The following is a 17840-nucleotide window of genomic DNA, read 5'->3' on the forward strand; positions in this document are numbered from 1 at the left end:
TCTTAATTGGGAGGTGATGCAACATTCAAAATGTGAAACAAAATTCATATTTGAAATAAGATTTGAATTAATGTGTTTAAAGTCTCCCAAATTGTAAAATGTGTGGAAAATAATGCTGTCCTAACTTGTCTCTGTGCATTATCAGCATTCATTGGTTTGGTCAATGTCATCAGTAACTCATAGTCTAAGTATAGTGTATGCGTACATAAATCATTACATTTCGTTTTCACAAATTATTACATTAATTACTTACATAATTATGATTACTACATTTTAAATTATTACAGTTTACTAACATTTTTGTACAAATTATTATCTTCCACAAAGATTTAGGGATTGGATATGGCCAAAATATTTTTGATTATTTTATTAAAAAAATATCGTTTAAAAGCGGGGGGGGGGGGTGATTATACATGCCGAGGATGCCATCCCCCTCCAAAGCGGGAGGATCGATGTACCCCCCCTCAGGATTTACGCTCGTGCCGGCTCCCACGGGGTGATTGGATCCGCCAGTGCTTTCCACTGATATCGCCTGGTCGTGAAAAGCAATCCTTTCTATAATTGTATAAGAGTTTATACATGTACACTGTAAGAACTGCGGTGTTAAAACTAACACCAATTGGTGTTAATAGAGGACCACACCCTGAGGTGTTAAAATTACACCCTAGAGATTAAACATAACACCGAAGAGTGTATATGCCCAAAAGGTGTTGTAATAACACCTATAGTTGTAAACTAACACCACAAATTTGACGCCTCTATGTACACCGGTTAACACCACAGTTTTTGCTATGTATGGCGCCAATCTTGAATAATGGGTTGATGTTATCAATTAAGTACACACAGTAAAAACGTTGTTCAGATTTGTATGCAATGCTGTGACGAACCTTACAGTGATGTGATGAACCTTACAGTAATTGTTGTTTTGTTTTAACCAGTTTATCTAAACAATAATATTGTATAAAATCTAAAATAACAAAGTTACATTGTTGATAATCAATTCTTAATAAGTCACGCGTAAGCGTTTAAAATGGTAAACAACTGTAATGTTCATATTATGGTAAACTTGGCTTAATAACAGCGTTGTTTACATTTTACCAGCGTTTTTTTTTTACTCCACCTGTATCGGGGTCTACCAAAATATACTTTTCTTTAAAATTATTAGGTTATTGTTTTTTGGGGTTAATCATGTTCTCCGATAACTGCAAAAAGTAATATCTTTGCGTTTGTCCCGTATGGATTCGATGGTGATCTTCATGATTGAAATGGCAGTTTTATTTTGTTACGATTCATCTTTTTCATAACAGTACAGGGGGCAAGGACGATTTTGTTATTCCGTTCACTCAATAGTCATTGCCGGAGGAGGAGGGGGGGGGGGGGCACTTACTAGTTATGTTCAATAAACATATAAGCCCATGAAAACTTAAGTGGACAAGTGGTATTCCCTGATCGGTCGATTCTGGTGTTCCTTTTGCTATATGGATATGATCTGAATGATGATTGAGTCCCTCTCTCTATCGGCATCATCATCGTACAAAGAATTATGGTTGATCCGATCAATCCCAACTGTATGGAAAGCCATCAATGTCATACACACATAGCTTGGAAATAGTTTGGATAAACATGCATCTTAGATGCCGACGTTGCTCGCTTTCCATAGTTGTGGTTGATCGGATCAATCACAAATCTTTGTAAAACGGGGCCCAGTAGTTACGCTTTCTCAGATACTGTGGAACTTTGAATCATGCCTTGACTCTCCCTCTGAATTCCAAAGTAAAACCACATCCATATCAGCTGACGAGCAGAGAAAATATTGGTCGAACGATTGCTTCCCGGATTGAAAATCTGTGGCATTTATTTTTTCCATCCGTCAACGCAATAAGCAGATTTCGAAAAATAAAGGCGAAGAGTTGAAGCAATGTTAGTCATTTAAAAGGAAAAATCTCGTCTTGCTTGTATCATTGTTAGTTTTGTTCTCATCGATCGAAATTGTGAGTTTCGGTCTTTATCAATTGCCAATGATAATGATAATGATTATTATCACTATAATGTTCTTACTAAGTGGACGCAATCACATGCAAAGATAATAATGTATTTGCTTTACAAAATTGGGGTACAATAGATCCAAAATTTGTAACGCTCCCTCGACTGCTCGAGAGCTCTTCCTCTGACGTATATATATTTTTATGTATTCTATAACAATTTGTTATGAATAGTGATGAATTGATATTCTTTTTTTTCACAGAAACGCGACTGATATAATGTGTTTGATGGACAGGCTTCTGATTTAACATGTCTGAGCACAAAAAACTTTATTGAATGAATTATACACTGTTGGTCATAAAGGTGGAATAAAATATTTTTGAATAAAAGTCGACAGTTTTGTTGGTATTTGAAAGGCTACGCGTAGACAAAATGGTAATTGAGTGATTACATAATGTTTCCCCATTACACACCCTTATGGAACAAACACAGTGTTACCACAGTGTGTTCACATAGTTGACTATGTGTAAACTATGTGTTAACTATGTGGTCACAGTGTTGTCACAGTGTGAGACTTCAGATCACATAGTTAATCACATAATTGCCCACATAGTTGGGTAACAAACACAGTGTTACCACAGTGTGTTCACATAGTTGACTATGTGTAAACTATGTGTTAACTATGTGGTCACAGTGTTGTCACAGTATTGTCACAGTGTGAGACTTCAGATCACATAGTTAATCACATAATTGCCCACATAGTTGGGTAACAAACACAGTGTTACCACAGTGTGTTCACATAGTTGACTATGTGTAAACTATGTGGACACAGTGTTAGACTTCAGATCACATAGTTAATCACATAATTGCCCACATAGTTCGGTAACAAACACAGTGTTACCACAGTGTGTTCACATAGTTGACTATGTGTAAACTATGTGGACACAGTGTTAGACTTCAGATCACATAGTTAATCATAATTGTCCACATAGTTGGGCAACAAACACAGTGTTGCCACAGTGTGTTCACATAGTTGACTATGTGTAAACTATGTGGTCACAGTGTGAGACTCAGATCACATAGTTAATCACATAATTGCCCACATAGTTGGGTAACAAACATAATGTTACCACAGTGTGTTCACATAGTTGACTATGTGTAAACTATGTGGACACAGTGTTAGACTTCAGATCACATAGTTAATCACAAATTTTGCTCACATAGTTGGGTAACAAACACAGTGTTACCACAGTGTGTTCACATAGTTGACTATGTGTAAACTATGTGGTCACAGTGTTAGACTTCAGATCACATTGTTAATCACATAATTGCCCACATAGTTGGGTAACAAACACAGTGTTACCACAGTAAGTTCTTCAATCATACCCGAGAAAAATTTAACAAGCAAGAACAAGGGTCTTCAAGCTCGCGCAGGGCGGGGGGGGGGGGCAGGGAGGAGTACTAAACTTGAAAAATTGTTTGATGCACTATTCCCAATACAATCTCCATTTAGTTTTTAATTTACACTGAAATTTTGCTGGTAATTTTGATATTTGATGATTTTTTTATTTTCTTTTAAGATCATCATCGCAATGGATAAACTATCAGTAAAGGCTATAACGTTAATAGAGTTATAGATCTATACTAGATATCCGGAACTCTTCGGTAAATCTCGGCCTCGGAAATCTATTTTCGGCGAGGCATGCTAGCGCGCAAGTGTAATACCGTACATGTGCGTTTCAAATTCACTCGCTAAAGCTCACCGACGCCCGTTACAGTTTATCGCTTCATCCAATATTTACGCCCGTTAGAATCTGATCTTACTGCACTTTGTCTTAATCTTCTTGAATTGATAAGGATATCAACCATGTGCGTCTTAGTACACTGGGTGGAAACAAGGAACTGTTACTTCTAGCGATTTTGTAACAAACAAAAAGATGTCGGTCAACTTGGTGGACCCGAAGTTTGAGGGCCTGGTGGAGTCCGGAACCCCGCAGAGAAACGGCCGAAACATTGGCTGGGATGTGGAAGGCCAAGGTGTTAGTGGCCAGTGGTAAATATACATTATTATATCCTGATTTGTACCTAATATGTAATTATTTATGCTCTCCCTTTGTCCAGGGGTAATTGCCGAAGAACCGTATGTATATAGATCTACATGTATAGGCTATGTGGTGCTCGACTAGCCTGGAGGCGTCTGAAACTGAAAGTCATGATTTAATTTAGGCAGTGTATACACTATACAGCCACACGCGTGTGTCTTTACCATCCAGCCACACGCGTGTGGTTATATCCAGAACACCTATCTGTGGATACCGCCACACGCCGCCAGTAATAACAGTAAAACACGTATGTAGGTCTGACCGTCTATATCACGATCAAAATAACCTCATTTCTTCATTAAATTCTTACATTCTAAACCCCTTTGATATCCTTAGATCATTTCAATTTCATTCTCACCGTCTTCTCTCCTTGCTTTTCTTGTCTTGTTACAAACGGTCGTCTGTTTAACAGCAAATTCTCTTTTTCTACTTGTGTCGATTCTGGCTTCCTTCGCGGTACGGTGGCAGACCCATACAGCGTTAGCGCAGCGCAGTAGACATACATGTACACAGTTTGGGTTACGTTTACGTTTGGTACGAATAATTTTCGTACCAAGCGTTAAGCATGCACGAATCCCGAGTTTCGTACGTACGCACGTACACGCACATAGCCTAGAGTCAGTAGAGAATCGACACAAGTAGAAAAAGTGTGGAAATTTGCTATTTAACAGGCGGCCTTTTGTAACAAGACAAGGAAAGAAGACGGTGAGAATGAAATTGAAACGATTTAAAGAAATCAGAGTGGTTTAGAATGTAAGAATTTAATGAAGAAATGAGGTTATTTTGATCGTGATATAGACGGTCAGACCTACATACGCGTTTTACTGTTATTACTGGCGGCGTGTGGCGGTATCCACAGATAGGTGTTCTGGATATAACCACACGCGTGTGGCTGGATGGTAAAGACACGCGTGTGGCTGTATACACTGCCTTTAATTTAACCCAGGGAACTCCCGCCCGCGTAGCGGGCGGGAGTTTCCTGGCCTGGGTTACTATGAATTTAGCTCTACATAGTACTCTACGTAGTCGTAGGGTTACTCCCCACTGACGCCTGGGATCACGAGCTATATTCACCCACGTACTGGTACAAAACCTGAAACTTTCGCCCCCGAGATTTCTACTTTCCCTCTAAATCTAGCCCTAAAACATGTACATGTAGGCCTACCTGTCATGGGGTTCAACTTATTTTCCAAGTGAAGTAGATTACCGGGTGTAACATTTCTGCGATATTGATTTCATTTTTAAAGAAGAATTCATAAAAAAACGAATCGCGCGATTTGCGTGCTGTCGCCAAGCGAAAGACAACGAAATCAAGATGGCGACATAAACACGGCTGTAAGCTCTTTCCATCTTTTCTACTAGCCAGGAGGCTTCTAAAGAGTAAAAAATCATTTACTAATACTATACTTACGTAGTCTTGAGGAAGCAATGATGATGATTTTTTTTAGATATGTCATATACTTCATCATTGACGTCTTGACACTCTCTCCATAGTGTCTTAAGCGAAGGACCAAAACAGATGGATTTCCCTAGAAAATCCATCTTTTTAAACCAAAATCACAAGAATTCTATTAATTCTATTCATTCTTACACCTTCCTACGCCTAATGCGTAGGGAGGTGTTAAATATTATTATATAAAAATATAAAATTTAGAGATAGAAATTAGAGATGAAAATTCTTATTCAACAAATCTTAAAATTTATTTCGTGATCATAAATAATTTATATATATTAATATGAATTATTTATAATGAAAATATAAATTTTAATGGGTTAGTTAATGATTTGTTAAATAAGAATTTTCATCTCTAAATTGTTAAGACGGGATTGCTTTCCGGAAGTACGTCATACATAAGCGGTTCAAGGGTCGACGCTATTGTATTTCCATTGTTTACATGTGGAACGGGGGGTCTACGCGACATCAGTTAGGTAAGAAATCTTCATTTTTTTATATTTTTTATAATAATATTTAAAACCTTCCTACGCATTAGGCGTAGGAAGATGTAAGAATGAATAGAATTCTTGTGATTTTGGTTTAAAAAGATGGATTTTCTAGGGAAATCCATCTTTGTTTTGGTCCTTCGCTTAAGACACTATGGAGAGAGTGTCAAGACGTCAATGATGAAGAAGTATATGACATATCTAAAAAAATCATCATCATTGCGTCCTCAAGACTAATACTAACGTATCTTATGGTGTGTTTATGCTTCCATTGCGAGGACAGAATCAGTGATTTCAAACGTCGATTCAAAACGCCGATCGTAAACGTGGTTCTGGGAGTGCTGTTTGTGCTTAACTTTTCAGAGCATATCATGATCTCCAGCTGGCTTCGCATCGTAAAGCGAGGTCAAATTGGGCGCGCCTTTTTTCAAAAGTTTTTTTTTTCCGATTGTTGTTTTTACGTAGAGATAACAAGGAGCAATACGACTGTATTTGCCCGCGGATTTTCATCTCACCGGAAGCATGTACCAAATGACGTCATTTAAACACGTTTATGATCGTGGTTCTGTTTATACTTCCCCAGAAAGCCTGATTCTGGTCAAACAACGTTTACAAACGCACCTTTTTGTGAGTTTACGATCGGCGTTTTGAAACAGCGTTTAAATGAAAGTAAGCATGGACGCAACCGTGTTTTGGACTAATCACGTTTGGAAACGCTGATTCTGGCCTGAAAAGTGGAAGCATAAACACGGCCTTACTCTCACCTAGCCAGGCGGCTTCTAGTTCTAGAGAGTAAAAATCAGTTACTAACGTAAGGTTACTCTCATCCGAAGCCAGGTCTTCTCATTGACCCACACGACGGAAGCCAAACCACCTGAAACTTTCACCCCCAAGATTTCTACTTTCCTTAATAGAAAAGATCTAGGCCTAAATCATGTACATTGAAAAAACTTCATTTCCGACATTTCTACGCTCTCGTTATTTTTGAACAAGAATTCATCAAAAAAAATGAGAGAAATATTGTGAAAAGACGGAAGAGACTTGCCCGATGTTTACGCCGCCATCTTACTTCCTATTGTTCTTCGCCAACGTTACCCGACGCACGCGTCTATGAGAAGGAAGACCTGGCTTCGTATGAGAGTAACCTTACGTTAGTAAATGATTTTTACTCTCTAGAAGCCGCCTGGCTACTCTCACCCACGTTACGCGACTCAAGCGTCCGTATCGTGGGTGAAGAACAATAGAAAACAAGATGGCGGTGTAAACATCGGGCAAGTCTCTTTTTTTTCATGACAATTTTTCATTTTTTTAATAAATTCTTGTCTAAAAATAAAATCCATAGCATAGAAATGTCGGAAATGAAGTTGCATCCCAGGTACATGGTTTAGGGCTAGATCTTTTAGAGAGAAAGTAGAAATCTCGGGGGAAAAAGTTTCAGGTTTTGGCTGCCTACATGCACATGTATACAATAGAAGCCCTGGCTTCGTATGAGAGTAAGTTACGTTAGTAAATGATTTTTACTCTCTAGAAGCCTCCTGGCTAGACTGGATTAGCATTACATCGGCTAATTAACAAATTTGGGGACAAATTTAATGATGTGAAAGATTCTTACTAGTTTTTAAATAATAATTATCTTATTTAGATCTACTGAAAAATATGTCTACAACTCAAAATAGTTTGTGTGTACAGAATTCAGATAAAATTATTTACGTCTATAACTTAAAAACTGGTGTCTGAATTCTGATTTGATAACTTGTCTATACTCTGTAGTAATAATTCTAATAATGCTAAAACCCCATTTTTACAATGCATTTCATAAATGGCTCTTTGAAATTACTCTGATTATTTATGTCTGTCCTTATTGTGCCTGTCCCTTACAGAAAAAAAAGCTGATGTACTAAAGAAAGAGAAGGAGTTCCTAAACACCGCAACCAGAGTAGATGAGGCTATGGATGAGTCTGATGCCACAGATGAGGACATGGAGGATGAGGCTTCAACCTCAAAAAAAGATGTGAGAAAGAGGGTACGTTGAAACTTTACATTCAACTTAAATTTTTAAGACGTGCATGGATCAGGAAATTTTGAAGCATACTAGCCAGGAAATTTAGTCCAAAGTGATAAGTGTTTACCTGAAGCAGGCCAGATTTTATTCTGTGATTTGCAAAAAAAAAATGACTTCTACATAACTTGATATCGCTGCCAGTGGTGATTCAAAAAATTGCTCTTAAATTTCTACTTGAAAAAAAAATTGATGGAATTGGAAAGTATTGATGGTACTACTTCAATAAAAGAAAATTCATTAGAAAAACTAAAAATAATGATACACTTATGAATTTTGTCTGGATTCCTAGTCTAGATACAGAATTGCATTGGATTTGCACATGACCGCGTACCCAGGTGTCGCAAATTTGAACTCAGAAGATATGCGAGACTTAAATGTGAGTGGCGCGGCGCGGTCACCCCAAAAAATCGTAGCTGGATGGTCTTGAAAAATGTTGAGCGGGGGAGGGGGGCTACATTAAATTTTAATTTTAAAAATTCTAAACATATTCCATATCTGTTCATATTTTGTTTCCATTTTTGGTTGCAGGTTGGGAAAGCTGACAGATCTGCTATGGCAGAGCTTCTAAAGAAGAAAAAGACTGAAGACCAGCGGAACCATAAAGGTCAGTTTAAAAGTTTATTATTTACGGCAAGATTCTGTGGCCAATTAAATGAAAAATCATGACCAGAAAACAAAATTCTCATATGTCCAGAAAGAGTATCTTCTCCAGAGCATTGCATTCATGCTTTTGGTGCAAATAGAATTTTACATCACAACAAAGAATACCTCTTAATTATCGAAGGTTAAACATATACCACATAAAAATTGTATCTGAAATTATGATGGAGTAGATGCTCTTTCAGGACATACATCTATATGAGATGAGAGTTATGTTTTCCGGACATGCTTTTTCATTAAATTGGTGATTTTTTTAAATGTTAAAGTTTTTTTCTGACTCTCTTGGTATATCATTGTAGGATATTGGCACTCTAAATGGATGAATTTCCATTGCTAGCCCTGGCATATCAACATTCACAAATAACACTGTGTCTCACACACAGATTTGCGTTATGGTAAATTCTAGTAGAAGGGGCTATGAAATGATGTGTCTGAGGATATATCCACCGCAAAAATAAAAAAATCACTTTCAATTTTTGAAAAAAATGCATTTTGGCCAATTCATATCGTCTGTGATGTCATAAAATCATATTCTAAAAAAATCTCTGTTCTTTAATGATATTTATCAAACCTTCACTGATATATTTCTCAATTTTTTTTGTTTCTTATTACAACCAATTATTCATCAGGGTGAACTTCCCTTTGATAGCTTTTACATTTTCTTGTGTATTTTGCCAAGAATGATTGTCTCTGCGTGAATCTACAAATGAATTCAGAATATCACAATTACTGTAAATAGGAAGATGCTCTGTAATTTCTCATATTACCAAGCTTGTCAATAATTTCAAGGCGGAGGGTTAGGGTGAATCTCCCTGAAAGAGAAACTACATGTACTAGAATAGCACAGTCTCTCCAAATGGTAATCTACGGTGAAAATATGTTTTTGATGTGGAAACAAAAACAAACTAACAGAAAACGGAGGAAAGGGACACTGACTTTGATTTGAATCTACGTAACCATAGAAAACATTTTAATGTTTTAAGTAAGTGATTGATCTTCACAAATGTCTTGTCATTTTACATTTTACAATGATGCTGCCTGTCACCGGTACAATTTCTTCCAGAGCGGCGGACCAAAAAAATTAGAAATTCACAGAGTCAAAGGCTTAGACAATCAACCAGTTTAAGAACTTAATTTCCTTTAAGTCACTTCCTTGTCATTTCAAAAGATATTTTCAATCAAGTAGGACTATAGAAATAAGATTACCGAGCCTGAAATCTTGATTTTCTTGCTTTAACTTATCCGCCCCTAATATTATAATCCTGTTTCATGGGTATGCATGTTTTTTTTTGTTGTTTGTGACTCTTAGATACTCCACTGCAGCTGAGTAACCAACAGTCACAAACAGACAGAACTTGACTTGGCTTTAATTAATATTTATATATGATGTAGAGTCTTTGATAAAAGTTTGAGACTTTGAGCCAGTTTTTGTGTCCTTTCATTTTCTTATATTCAGCACACACAACAAGCATGACAACAATTTCCCTGCACTTCAACGGGCCAAGTACGTGCACGCATGGGCCAGAAGCTGAAAGATGTCCGTGCATCTCGAAGACGTGCAGAAAAGCAGGTTTAAGTGTGATACCTTTTTTTTTGTTTGGAAATAAGCCTTAATATTGCCTCATACGAGTCATTAAAAAACCCATTTTATTCTGATCATCGGTATATATTACACGAAAATGTCTTTCATGTATTATGACATGTCTGCTAATACAGCCAACTCAGGTTTATATAGTGTGTGCTTTCAAAATTTATCATGACATGCCAACTCCTGCTTTATCACCTTGTGATATTCATCAAACTCAGATTGATATATTTTTATATTTATACTATGACAAATCATTTTCTTGCCATGTGCCTTCCGTTTGATACTGTTTCCAAGTTCCAACTAATACAAAGGAATACTTATATGCAGCTATATGGACGCTAGTATATGCACTTCATGCAAGAGATTTGTGGACATTTTTTGGCTCTTGTTCATATTTTTCTGATATTTGTATATAGGTGTGAAAAGGCAAAATATATGCAAAGTGTTCTTATTTTTGAAAAATAAATGTTGGTTACTTGTTCCTGTTTCGAAATTTCACAACTCTCTGTGATGGTAGGGATTTGCTTTACTACATGTATAGGCGTTGCTTTTCCGACTACGGCGGCGTCGTCGTCAACATTGAAATCTTAACCAAGGTTAAGTTTTTGAAATGTCATAACTTAGGAGTTAGGAAGTATATGGACCTAGTTCATGAAACTTGGACATAAGTGTAACGAAGTATCACTGATCATCTTGCATGAGTGTCCAGGTTGAATGATCAAGTTCATTTAGGGTCTAAGTTTTTTTTATGTCATAACTTTAAAAATATAAGGGCCTATTTTATGAAACTTGTACAAAAGTTAAATTGCTGATAATCTTACATTAGTGTCAGCCTGTCAGGTCACATGATCAAAGTCAAAGGTCACAGCACTGAAACCTGAACTGTTAATTTTTTTAACTGTCATCATCATGATCCTATTTCATGAACTTGAACATAAGGGTAATCAAGTACCACTGACAATGAGTTTCAGGTCACATTGTCAAGGCCAATGATCATTTATGGTCAATAAAATTTGACCATGTTTGGTTATCAAAATTGAAATCTTTAACCAAAGTTTTTGAGATGTCATCTTAACTTTGGAATTTTATCGACCTAGTTTAGGAAAATTGGACATGAGTATTTAAAGCCTGTGTATAGCTTTGGTAAAGGGTCAATAATGTGATTGATAATCGAATATCATCTAATATGACAGTCTTACTGAAGCGTAGAGACCGTTAGATATTTTTCCAACTGCACTTCTCTGAGAAAATTTCAAATATTCAAATCTTGGATATATAGCGCCCTCTCTCGGCGATGCTTGTTTTAAATTTAAAAAATGGGCATTCAAGCGCTTATTTTATAAATTTAGTGATGAGATATCCAAAAGTTACAGACAAAGAACATATCTTGAAAGTTTAAGCCCATTCCATGATTTGGAATAGGATTTAATTGAAAGACAAAAACGCACAGATATTTTAATTTGATCGGGTGACCCGATCAAGTTAAATTTCCATGTAAAATTGCAAAATTTATCCTGTAAAACACATTTTCATTTCATATCCTCCACATCATAACTGTTATAGGGCATATCCATTCATATTAGCTAGCAATGAATTGGAATAGTGATAGGTGCATTTTGGTGGATTTACCAAAACTATACACAAGCTTTAAGTTTCACTTATCATCTTGCATGAGTTTTAGGTCACATGATTAAGGTCAAAGGTCACTTAGGGTCAATGAACTGTGACCATGCTCGAGATATTTTTTTAAATGTCATAACTTTGAAAGATTATGGATCTGGTATTCTGGTTCATGAAACTTGGATATAAGGGTAATCAAGTATCATTGATAGTCTTGCACTAGTTTTTAGTCAAATGATTAAGGTCAAATGTCATTTAACTTTGACTATGTTGGGAGTAATTTTAGAAATGTCTTCATAACTTTGAAAGTAAACTTGAACATTAGGGTAATCAAGTATCACTGTTTTTATTCAAAGTCAGCATTGTTGCTATATTGAATTGCGTGACGCAGGCGAGACTGTCAGAGGCGTTCCACTTGTTTTTTTTTTCAAGTAACCTTTTCTTTTAAGGTTAAACAGGTTATTTTAGTTCGGTGTTTTCATCACTTGTAACCTTGCAAATCTTGTTTCGAATGAAGATACTTGCATTTGAATGAAAGAACAACCTCAAAGATAAATTTGTCAGAATATAGACTCATAAATGTTAGATACCTTAAAGGGGTACATATCAAAATAAATATAGTAAAATCCACCGAGCAAAACGCTGAAAATCTGACAGCAAATAGTGAAGTTATAGAATTTCAAGCTTAGCAATATTTTGTGAAAATAGTCGTATGCAAGTCATCATGAATGTGCAATAGGTTGACTAATGATGTCATGTCCCCACCTTCCTTTTTCTTATTTTATTTAATAAAATCATGATCATTTCATATTTTCCTACATGTGTACACGACATGTCTCCCTTGTAACAAAATAAGTTGGCACAATGATTTTCTTACAAACTAAATCAGTTGTCAATCCAATTTTTGTAATTATATTTGGTGACAAAATTTGACTAAATATAATTTTTTGAAATAAAATACAAAAGATTACGTGGGGATATCATCAGCTTGCTCATTGCATATTCATGAAGACATGCATAGCACTGTTTTGCCCTAGTAATGCAAAAGTTAAAAATGTAATGACTTTGTCATCCTTGTCAGATTTTTATGAAATTTTCAGTATTTTGTTTGTCTCATTTTACTTTATTTGTTAAAATTGTATTATGTCAGCCTGGAGTACCCCGTTAATATGTTTACATTTAAGAAATATTTCATACCAGGCTTGTTTTCCCAAACAATTTCATTCCACAACGTATGTTTACTTGTGAAAATCGAGGAGAAAAATTCATGTTTGTATTCACTGTGCTGGTATTTATGACCCAGTTATTTTCATGTTGCTTTTATTTTATTACTGTTTATTAAACTGAACGAAATGAATTTTTTCATTTTTTATTTCTAATTATATTTTCTCGTGTCTTGTGGATTGCTCTCCCTACTCTTCAGATTGGGACCAAAGCACAATGTCTACCATGATACAACCACCCAAGTACCTACAGCCAGTGACAACAGACAAATTCTCAAATCAATTATGTTTGTGATCAGGAGGATGGAAATTTTTAGTGTTGATTTTTTTTTTCTTTTTTACAACTGGGTATGCAAAATGATGAAAGATATATTCTAAAATTTGATTTGAATTGGTGACACTATTATTAGCTTCCACTCCTATTGAGATCAGCACTAATTGGCAATGATGGTATACTTTTGTGGTCAAGATTGCGGGACACTGTGCTTCGTTCCAGTTGGCCTATGTTGCAGTGGTCTACATGGTATGTGCTGCATGGGTATGTAGTGGACTGCATGTGGTAAATGAGCTAGTGGCACATGCATACCACAGTTTGGTGGATTGTGTAGTCAATGTCCGTGTGGTGGACTGTGTGGTAGACATCACAGTAAGATGAGCACCATAGTGTGGGGGACTATGTGGTGTATGTCATAGTGTGGGGGAGTATGTGGTGTATGTCATAGTGTGGTGGACTCTGTGGTATATGTCATAGTGGGGTGGACTCTGTGGTATATGTCATAGTGTGGTGGACTCTGTGGTATATGTCATAGTGTGGGGGACTATGTGGTGTATGTCATAGTGTGGGGGAGTATGTGGTGTATGTCATAGTGTGGTGGACTCTGTGGTATATGTCATAGTGGGGTGGACTCTGTGGTATATGTCATAGTGTGGTGGACTCTGTGGTATATGTCATAGTGTGGTGGACTATGTGGTATATGTCATAGTGTGGTGGACTATGTGGTATATTTCATAGTGTGGTGGACTATGTGGTGTATGTCATAGTGTGGTGGACTATGTGGTGCATGTCATAGTGTGGTGGACTCTGTGGTATATGTCATAGTGTGGTGGACTCTGTGGTATATGTCATAGTGTGGTGGACTATGTGGTTGATGTCATAGTGTGGTGGACTATGTGGTGTATGTCATAGTGTGGTGGACTATGTGGTGAATGCCACAGTGTAAAGGACTATGTGGTTATAAACGTGTGGTACACAGTGTGTTTAATATGTGTTTCGGACTATGTGGCGACTGTGTGGCAACACTGTGTTACACAGTGTTGTAAACACAGTGTTACCACACGTCCCAAAATAATATATTAAACACATGTGGTACACGCTGTGAACACACTGTGGTACACACTGTGGTACACACTGTGTTACACACTGTGGTACACACTGTGTTACACACTGTGGTACACACTGTGGTACACCCTGTGTTACACACTGTGGTACACACTGTGGTAACACTGTGTTTGTTCCATAAGGGCAGGTAACATTATAACATGAGAAATTTGGATTACGTAATAAATTCTTTTGTTGTAGACTATAAAAGCCTATGCATGTGATATTCTATCCTTTCCCTGATTTGGCACTGTGTATAAGAAGGTTGCATTTTTTTCGAGTTCCTTGTACCGTTTGAAATAAAAATCGGTAGAGACGTTCCCTGGACTATGCCTGGTCCAACGGCAACAGCAACACGCGAGAGAGTGGTAGCACTGCGACAGGAGGGCTACAAGCAGACTGATATCGCAGAAGTCCTAGGGATATCACAGAGTGCAGTCTCTAAGATCCTGAAACGTCAACGTGAGGAGGGGAATGTGCGGCCACGGAAATCTCCAGGACGTCCCAGATTGACCACAAGAAGAGATGATCGCCAACTGTTGAATTTCAGCCGCAGAAACCGGAAATTGGCCACGAGCCGTCTTCGTCGATTGTGGAGGAGGTATCATGGGATCAACGTTTCCCGGTCAACCGTTAATCGCAGATTGCTCCAACATGGTTACCGAGCACGACGGTTGACCAAATGTCCACGCCTGTCTGTTCGCCACAGAGTAGCTCGTCTTCTTTGCTCTAGGGAGCACAGAAGGCTTCATCCAGGACATTGGCAACATGTGGTCTTCACGGACGAGAGCCGGTTCATCCTTGACCGAAAGGATGGGAGACAACGAGTTCGTCGATTAGCTGGGGAAAACCTTCGCGATGAATGTATCCACGAGACGACTCAAGGCGGAGGCGGCTCAGTGATGATGGGCCGGCATCCATTATGGAGGGAAAACGCCACTGGTGGTTCCGGACGGAAACGTCAACGCCGCCGCCTACAGGGATATCTTGGAGTTCCACTGTCTTCCATATGCAAGACGAGCGTATGGGCACAATTTCCGACTGCAGGATGACAACGCTAGACCGCACAGGGCCGCTGCAGTAAGGGAATTCCTGGAGGCAGAGGGCGTCGTACAGTTGCCATGGCCAGCTTGTTCGCCGGATATGAACCCCATAGAGCATGCATGGGATGCCCTAGGCCGAGCCATCAACGACAGAGAGGTCATTCCTCAAAATCTGCAGGAGTTGGCAGATGCTCTGAGGGAAGAATGGGACGCTATGCCTGTTGACGTCATCAACAAACTTGTGGACAGCATGCCACGACGTCTGCATGCGCTGGTTCGTGCCAGGGGTGGACATACCCGATACTAGCGACTGAGTAAGAACAATGACTCAAGTTTGATGCAAATTTGTCCATGAAATCACAAAAAAAGAAGTCATCTGGAAAACTGAGAGAGATTGAAAATAAATATTCATGATCCTTTAATTTACTGTATATTGTCATTGTTGTTCTATGCTCATGACATCCATCGCTTAGGACATAAACTTGTAAAATATCACTGTCAAACGTGTGTAAAAGGCAGAATAATAAAGTAAAGTGGTTATCATGCACCATAAATGCCATATTCAAATCATGTTGTAATAATTACGCTGTGAAAATTTGGTGAAAAAAAAATATTCCACCTTTATGACCAACAGTGTACATGAAAACATTACAGGAAGGCAGTTCGCAATTGACGTTAACGAATTAATTGAACACTATCAAAACTTTTCCGTCTGAGATAGATTTTCGCCAAATAGTCCAAGAGCATTAGGGTTTAACATTAAATTTCTTGGTAACAAGCTGATTTTGTCAGCAATAAGTCCAGGAATATGCATAGAATAACATACTAAAAGTCCTTATAAATACTCTTTACTACATAGGGTTTTCGTACTCCAAGATGGCATCCAAAATGACCGCCATTCACAGAAAAAGGACATAAGTCATTCATTATCCACCCTAAACATCCAATCTCGGTGCATATTTCATGGTTTAAAAGTTTTTTTTTATTTGAATTGAATTGATACCGTTATAATTGTATTCACCCTGAAGGTTTTATCAATATTAAAAAAAATATGCAAATAAACCATTCCTTTAAAGTTCCTGGTTCTAACTATATGGGTTAAAGAAGAGGGTTTACCATGAAAATCATTTGGTGTCAGTAAATAAGAAAAATAGCTAAACAATACTGTTTGTTTGGTGAATATCCATTAAAGAACAAGAGGGTTATAACGTTTTGATTTGTTGCGTCATATGCAACCGGTTTGTCGTGTTAAATTAAGACTAAGTTTCATGAGGAAATTAAAAATCATTTAGAAGGGGATACGATATGGTGTGTCTGATGTTATTTTGAATGTACAAAAAAAATAGATTCAAATAATTAAGAAAATGGCAGCTACATGCCAATTAGAGCTGATCGCTTGCGACCTAGAAAATACATTCTTTAAAAATTCACATCTTCATTTCGCCAAACCTTTCACAATGCAATTTTCTGCAGTTGTCGACCTCCAAATAAACTTTACGTCAGGGCACAGTGAAAAGTACTGGTGGGGGCACTCGCAGCCCCAGAAGAAAATACTAGAGTAAAATTTGAATGTTTTCAATCTCAAATCAATCAAGTGAATACTTTCTGCCATGAACATGATGAAAATCCTTAAAACTTTCAGATGACGAGATCTCGGACCATGTCTTGTCTGCATCCCTTAGAAAAAGATGAGATGACAAGATCATGGAACTTGTTATGTCTACCTTCTGAAGAAAGAATGGTCAGTGTGGTGATAACTGATAAAGGTCTGCTAGCGTAGACTATACTTTGTTATTACACGTGACTACTTGCATGGAGAAAGTTATGGCTGCTGTCAAGATGACGCAGTAGTGATCGTTGTTGTATCATCTCACCTAATAAATGTCTGTTGTAAATACGTTTAAAGAACTGCCTACTGGACTTTTGATTTATATAATCTAAGTTCCAACCATGGTGTCAGAAGTGTTTCTGTCAGATCCTGCATTATTATGCTGAGTAACCCGGGGGGGGGGGGGGGCACTTCCATTCACGAGTGGATACCATGCGCGACCATGGGGTCTCGAAAAGCACCCTAAACACGTAATTTCCATATTCTGAAAATGCACCCCTTAACAAGTATTGGCGTGTGAAACACTACCCTTAACAAGTATTGGAAACAAAACGATACTCTTGGCAAATATTCCCTGAAATGAACCCCTAAACAAGTACAGGAATGTTTTATTATTACGGGTCCTTCGGTC

At 37.6% G+C, this 17840-nt stretch overlaps 1 long non-coding RNA gene across 1 annotated transcript; it reads left to right on the forward strand.

The window, feature by feature from the left end:
- Window positions 1–8650: 8650 nt before the first annotated feature.
- On the forward strand, window positions 8651–10372 carry LOC121406293. Its single transcript, XR_005968769.1, has 2 exons — window positions 8651–8692; window positions 10205–10372. It is a non-coding gene; the product is annotated as an uncharacterized LOC121406293 (long non-coding RNA).
- Window positions 10373–17840: the final 7468 nt, after the last annotated feature.

The sequence above is a fragment of the Lytechinus variegatus genome, chromosome 1 (assembly GCF_018143015.1).
Source record: "Lytechinus variegatus isolate NC3 chromosome 1, Lvar_3.0, whole genome shotgun sequence".
NCBI lineage: Eukaryota > Metazoa > Echinodermata > Echinoidea > Temnopleuroida > Toxopneustidae > Lytechinus > Lytechinus variegatus.